Consider the following 7,981-nt stretch of genomic DNA (forward strand, 5'->3'; position numbering starts at 1 on the left):
CTGAAATACTTCAACTTTTGCTCAAACTTTCAGTGAAAAACTTGAAACTATCCTCTTTAAAAATCATTCAAAAAATGGAGTCACAGTGCATATTTTAGGGAACCGTCATTATTTATGGCCTGGGGGTCGGAGGAATCTGAGGGGGTCACTCAAAAAATCGAAAGCTACGAGGGGATGCTCAAAAGTGGAGAACAAGAAGGGGGGGGGGGGCTACTCAATTTTATTGATATGTACTGAAGCATTTAGTGAAGTTATGAATTAATACAACAATAATAGTAAAGAACAGCAATATGTGTGCTTGAGATATGTGTGTTCATAACCCGGTATATGTACACACACATATATATATTATATGTATATAATATATATATATATATATATATATATATATATATATATATATATATATTGTTATGTAGGTCATTTCCCCCCACACTCATCATGACCTGAGTTCAATTAGTCTAGAACATTCTCAAGGTCACTGCCCTTGATGACCTCACAACCTTGAATTCATTAGTCATGTTTGGAATGTTCTGGAAAGTTGATTAGTTGTGTAAGAGAGATAATTTTAGAACAGTAATTAGCATGTCAATAAAAGTTCTAGATTGTTCTTATATGCCTTTATAAAAGGGACGTGCTCAGCTTCCAGTCGACTTTTGGGATCGTGTCTCTTGTGTGTTACTAAACTCCAGCAGTAGTCATTCTCAAGACTTTTCAAGGCCTTCTCTGCCAACGCTGGATTTATACTGTGGACTTTGTGCAACTTCAAGCCTGCAAGCCAAAGGACTGTTCATTCATCCAACTGACTGTTACAACTCTGAGACTGGAGCTTTGCCGTCCCAGCTGAGATAAGTAGTCTGTACACTTTTAAAGCTTGTACTCTATCCCTGACTTAGCAATTAGTTTTTTTTTTTCGTAATAAATTTTGTTTAAACGTTAACTGCTGAGTTCACCCTTTTGTTCGTTTTCTCTGCACGTAACAAATTGGGGGCTTGTCCGGGATCCGAATATTTTGAGCCGTTTGACAACATTTTGCCTGCCTTTTCAAAACTACTGTATACTGTGAACTCAGCAAAATTCAATCATGGCGGAATTCAAGCCAGACGAATTTATGGATGACCTTGATCAGGACGCATTTGATTCCCTCAAAAAAGACAACCTCATTGCACTGGCCAATTTCCTTAAAGTAGATGTCAAAAGATCTATGCGCAAGCGGGAAATACAGTACCACATTGCAAAACATTTAGTTAATTTAGGCCAATTTGAGGAATCCACCTTGAAAGATTATGAGCCCGAGTCTACCTTTGAACTAAGAAAATTAGAATTAGAAATGCAGACAAATTTGGAGATCAAGAAACTAGAATTGCAAATGGAAAAAGAGAGACAGCATTAGAAAAAGAAAAATACAAATGCAATTACAAATGGAAGAAAGACAGAGAGAGAAAGATAGGCAGGAAAGATTAGAAATGGAAGAAAGACAGAAAGAGAGGGAATTGGAAATGAAAGAAAAAGAATTGCAAATGGAAGAAAGACAAAGGGAGAAAGAAAGAGAGGAAAAAGAAAAGGAAAGAGAATTAGCAGAACACCGCGACTGCAGTTAGAAATGAGACGTTTAGAGCTTGGAAAGTCAGGAATATTCTTCCCTTCAGATGGTTTTGACATCACTAAGCATTCAGGTTAGTTCCCCCTTTCCAAGAAAAGGATGTTGATAAATATTTCCTTCATTTTGAGAAAATTGCTCAGAGTCTGGATTGGCCTAAGGAGTCCTGGTCTATGCTTTTGCAGAGTGCTTTGGTGGGTAAAGCCAGAGAAATTTACATTCAGTTGTCAGTAGAGCAGGCTTCAAATTATGATTCTGTGAAGGAATTAATTCTCAAGGGCTATGAGTTGGTGCCTGAAGCTTACCGTCAGAAATTTAGGGATTGTGAGAAGGTGAAGGATCAACTTATGTTGAATTTGCTCGAACAAAAGAACAACTGTTTGATCGTTGGTGCTCTTCTGAAAAGGTCAGTCAGAATTATGACAAATTACGACAGCTTGTTTTGATTGAGGAATTTAAAAGGTGCATCCGGAGTGACATCAAGACGTTTATCAATGAACAAAAGGCAGATACATTGGAGGTTTGCTGCACGTTTGGCCGATGATTATTCATTGACCCACAAATCTTCATTTCTCAGCAAACCATCCCAGTCCTTTTCCTACAGAAACAATGCAGGTAAATTTAACTCCTCCTTTTCATCCAAGAATTTTTCAAAGGACAGTAGGAAATCAAATGACAACAGTTCACAGAGTTCAAGTAACACTCTAACACACACCCAACTCTCCCCCCCCCCCCCCCACCCCCCCCACCACTCCCACATCATCAGATCCCAAGTCTCAATCTCCTTCTGACAAACAGTTTGGTACACTTTCTTGTAATTATTGTAAGAAAGACGGCCATTTAATGTCAGAGTGTTTCAAATTGAAAAGAAAACGTGAAGGTCAAAGTGGTCAAAGTGGATCTAAGCCCACCGGCTTTATTTCTTCATCAACTCAATTAGAGTCTAATAATGTGTGCAACACATTTTCTGAGGTTAAACCCCTCTCATCCCCAATTAATGAGGTCAAGGTCAATTCTTCTCAAGATAGCATTATGGGTATTTTCGAACCATTTATTCATAATGGTTTTATATCACTTTCTAGTGATTTCTCTTCCGCTACCCCTGTCAAAATTTTAAGAGATACCGGGGCTTCCCAGTCTCTTTTGTTGGCAGATACCCTGCCGTTTTCTGAAAAGTCATTTTCAGGTTCTAAAGTTCTTATTAAGGGGGTAGATTGTAATGACTACATTCCTGTTCCTCTCCATAATGTCTATTTGTCTTCGGACTTTGTTTCTGGACCTGTGGCTTTAGGTATTAGGCCTTTTTTGCCTTTTGAAGGGATTCACCTTCTTCTTGGAAACGACCTTGCTGGGGACAAGGTCATTACTAATCCACTTGTGACTGATAATCCTAGTTTAGATCAGGATCCAGAGCCAATTGAACAAGAGATACCCGATTTATTTCCTTCATGTGCCATTACTCGAGCCATGTCAAAGAAAACTTCCGAGAATCAAAATACTCTCAAAAATAATGTCACAGATGTTGACTTAAATGACACCTTTCTCAGTCAGGTGTTTGACACGGATCATTCCGTTATCCCTCGTGGATTTGAAACTTCCAGTAAAACTTCTGCTGACCAAAGTCAGACATTTTCTAGATCAAATCTCATTGCAGAACAACACAAAGACCCAGATATTTTGTCTTTGTTTGACAGGGTAGATGATGAAGGTAAAACTTCAGATAGCTCTGTTTCCTATTATACAAAATCTGGTATTCTCATGCGTAAATGGAGACCTCCAGACGTTTTGGTTGATGACGATTGGGCTATAAAACATCAAATTGTGGTTCCAAAGCCCTATCGTGCTGAATATTGCGCCTGACCCATGAAACCCCCTGGGCTGGTCACTTAGGAGTCAGGAAAACTTATCATAAAATTCTCAGTCACTTTTATTGGCCTAATCTCAGGCAGGATGTAGCACATTTCTGTAAAACTTGTCACACATGTCAAATGGTAGGAAAGCCAAATCAGACCATTCCAAAGGCCCCTTTACAACCAATTCCTGCATTTCAAGAACCATTTAGTAGGATACTAATAGACTGTGTTGGGCCCCTACCAAAAACAAGATCAGGAAATGAGTACATGTTGACAATTATGTGTACATCAACTCGGTTCCCAGAAGCCATACCACTGAGAAACATAAAGACAAAGACTATAGTGAGAGCTTTAGTCAAATTTTTCACTTTATTTGGCCTCCCTAAATGTGTCCAGTCCGATCAAGGCTCCAACTTTATGTCTGGTATTTTTCAACAAGTAATGGATCAGCTAGGCATTAAACAGTATAGGTCATCCGCCTATCATCCAGAAAGTCAGGGTGCTCTTGAGCGATTTCATCAAACTTTGAAAAACATGATTAGGACCTACTGTTTTGACACAGAGAAGCAGTGGGATGAAGGAATTCATTTTTTGCTCTTTGCTGTTAGAGAGTCAATTCAGGAGTCTCTTGTTTTAGCCCATTTGAGCTTGTATTGGACATACAGTCCGTGGCCCACTTAAGCTCGTTAAAGAGAAATTCCTATCAGACGATGATGATTGTCTGAATATTTTGCAATATGTGTCAGATTTTCGTACAAAACTCTCTAAAGCATGTGAATAGCCAGAGAAAATCTTGAGTCATCTCAGCAGTCAATGAAAACCAAATACGATAAAAACACCTCAAACGGAAGTTTGAACCAGGTCAAAAAGTTCTTGTTCTACTTCCGGTTCCTGGCAAACCACTCCATGCTCGTTACTTTGGGCCATATCTAATTGATAAGAAATTGAGTGATTTAAATTACATCATAATAACACCTGACAGGCGAAAACAAAAACAACTATGTCACATAAATATGCTTAAGCCATATTTGGATAGGGATAATCCTACTATAACTCAGCCTGTCAGTGCAGTCAGTTTCAAACCATTATGAAGATAGTGATACTGAAACTGACTTGAGTGAAAATACTCTAAACTCAAAGCTGGGCTCGGTCAAGCTTCAGAACTCAGAAATCCTGGAGAAGCTGGAGTCTACAAAGTTGGCACACCTCCAGCCAGAACAACAACAACAGGTGAAAGAACTGCTCCACGAATATAAACACCTGTTTCAAGATGTTCCAACGAGGACAAACGTCATCTATCACGACGTTGATGTTGGGGACAGTAAGCCTGTAAAACAACATCCATACAGACTGAATCCAACAAAAGCGAAATATCTCCAGGAAGAAGTCAAATACCTGCTGGACAATGACTTTATTGAACCCAGTAAAAGTAACTGGAGTTCGCCGTGCATACTTGTTCCCAAATCAGATCACAGTTATCGTATGTGCACGGACTTTAGGAAGGTCAACACTTTAACAAAGACAGACACTTTCCCAATCCCGAGGATTGATGACTGCATCGACCGAGTGGGAAAAGCCAAGTATGTGACAAAATTTGACCTACTGAAGGGATTTTGGCAAGTCCCTCTGACGGATCGTGCTCGTGAAATATCCGCCTTTGTTACACCAGACGGATTGTTCCAGTACAAGGTGATGCCATTCGAATGAAGAACTCTCCGGCAACGTTCCAACGGATGATCAACGACGTCATATCCGGGCTAGACGGGTGTGCAGCTTCGTTACTACGTTGACGACGTCGTCCTGTATAGTGACACCTGGGAGGAACACATCAAGCTCATGCGGAAGTTCTTTGAGAGACTGAGCAAAGCAATGTTGACTGTCAACCTTGCCAAATCTGAGTTTGGTTGGGCGAGGGTAACTTACCTCGGACATACTGTAGGACAGGGTGAGGTAAAACCTGTTGATGCCAAAATCAGTGCCATTTCAAGTTTTCCCATACCAAACTGCAAACGACAACTGATGCGCTTTCTCGGTATGGCTGGTTACTACAGAAAATTCTGTCCAAATTTCTCCACAATTACTGAGCCTTTGACTAACTTACTTAAAAAGAAAGTAAAGTTTGTTTGGTCAGAGCAATGCCAACAGGCATTTGATACACTTAAAGCCATACTGCAAAGTGCCCCAGTGTTGTCTGCACCAGATTTCACTTTGCCATTCAATTAGCTGTAGATGCTAGTGATACGGCTGCTGGTGCTGTTTTATTGCAAGAGGATAGTCATGGTGTAGATCATCCTGTTTGCTATTTTTCACGCAAATTTAACAAATCCCAGAGAAACTACTCTACAATTGAAAAAGAGTGTTTATCTTTGATATTAGCTTTACAGCATTTTGAAGTTTATGTTACTTCTTCAAATCAGCCAATAGTGGTTTATATTGATCACAACCCTCTTGTTTTTCTGCAGAAATTTAAAGGCAAAAATCAGAGATTGCTAAGATGGAGTTTAATGTTACAGGAGTTTAATCTTGATATTAGACATATCAAAGGCAGAGACAATTTAATTGCAGACTGTCTCTCTCGTATTTAGAGTTTATTGTTGTTCACTTTCAAGAAGTTTTACTTTAGAGTAAAAAAAAAATTCGAGTACTTAAATCCTTTTCAAGATTACATTTGTAAAAGAAAGATTTTTCTTTGAAAAATTTCTTTTTTTGAAGAGGGGGTGTGTTATGTAGGTCATTTCCCCCCACACTCATCATGACCTGAGTTCAATTAGTCTAGAACATTCTCAAGGTCACTGCCCTTAAGACCTCACAACCTTGAATTCAATTAGTCATGTTTGGAATGTTCTGGAAAGTTGATTAGTTGTGTAAGGGAGATAATTTTAGAACAGTAATTAGCATGTCAATAAAAGTTCTAGATTGTTCTTATATGCCTTTATAAAAGGGACGTGCTCAGCTTCCAGTCAGACTTTTGGGATCGTGTCTCTTGTGTGTTACTAAACTCCAGCAGTAGTCATTCTCAAGACTTTTCAAGGCCTTCTCTGCCAACGCTGGATTTATACTGTGGACTTTGTGCAACTTCAAGCCTGCAAGCCAAAGGACTGTTCATTCATCCAACTGACTGTTACAACTCTGAGACTGGAGCTTTGCCGTCCCAGCTGAGATAAGTAGTCTGTACACTTTTAAAGCTTGTACTCTATCCCTGACTTAGCAATTAGTTTTTTTTTTTGTAATAAATTTTGTTTAAACGTTAACTGCTGAGTTCACCCTTTTGTTCGTTTTCTCTGCACGTAACAATATATATATATATATATATATATATATATATATATATATCATAATACAGGTGGTTTTAAGTAGAAACTAAAATCTCATTACACTATGTGTTTTCACGTTATTGTGATCTTCAGACGAGAATGATCAGCTATTCGACGTGGCAGGCCTTATGTTAGAGGCTAGTACTGAGTACATTTTTCAGTATTTCCTGATTAAAGATTGATATACTTGCCTGATAATTCATGAGAAACGTCTGATTTCTATATTCTACATTTGTATAGGTTACCGATAGGGGAAATGTGTAAATGCAAGCTAATTCTGATTCTATAAAGTTTAAAACCAGTGGAATGCCTTGACAACAAACCCATCTTTTATTACAGGAAAATAATAATAAATAATAAATGTGAATAAATGTATGTCTGTCGCTATTTTTTCGTTTTCAAAAAATGTAATCTTCATTGAAATCAGTGAACTGGAATATAAGTTTTGGAATACTGTCTCAGATTTCTGTTCCTTTGAGTTTTTATACAAAAAAAATCTGAAAAAAATACTCCCCAAGTGCCACCAAATAACACCATTTTAATCTCTATTTTTCAAAAGCTCCAACGGCAGGAGGGGGACACCCCTCCTACTCCCCCCCCATTGCGCGGTCGCTTGTGGTACTTTTGCACCACATCTTCGCCCTCTTTTGTAAAAAATCCTAAAGAGAACACTGCATGTCATCAGAGCACTGGATACAGACCTGTACATCAGCCCCTGTCACAGCAACGGAACCTCTTTCCGACACAGACATGTACCACAGGGTGTAATCAGGGTCTGTATACGTACAGGGCCTGTCGCAGCAGCAATCCATTTTACTGTATAGATATTTAACGTTTCCCAATTTGTTTTCTTTTTGGGGGGGGGTCACTCAAAATTTCTGTAGCAGAGAGGGGGGTTACTCAAACACGCAATGGTTGGCAGGGGGATTACTCCAAATTTTGAAGTTTCTAAAGCACTTCCTCCGACCCCGCCCCCCAGGCCGTAAATAATGACGGTCCCTTAATAAGAGAGAAAGACATTACAAAGTACCTAATAGCCGCTATCCTTGTTTTAACTGTATTAGGAAAAAATAACTTTTCGATATTCAAAAAGTAAGACTGCAAAAACTTTATTTACTTGAAGGGCACCTAAATGAGCCCGAACAGGTGTTATACCAGAAAAAGTAGCGTAAACATTTGAGAGTCCTACTATATGTCCTCGGGGCGCATGTGAC

Source organism: Ptychodera flava, chromosome 19 (assembly GCF_041260155.1).
Source record: "Ptychodera flava strain L36383 chromosome 19, AS_Pfla_20210202, whole genome shotgun sequence".
Classification (NCBI taxonomy): Eukaryota; Metazoa; Hemichordata; class Enteropneusta; family Ptychoderidae; genus Ptychodera; species Ptychodera flava.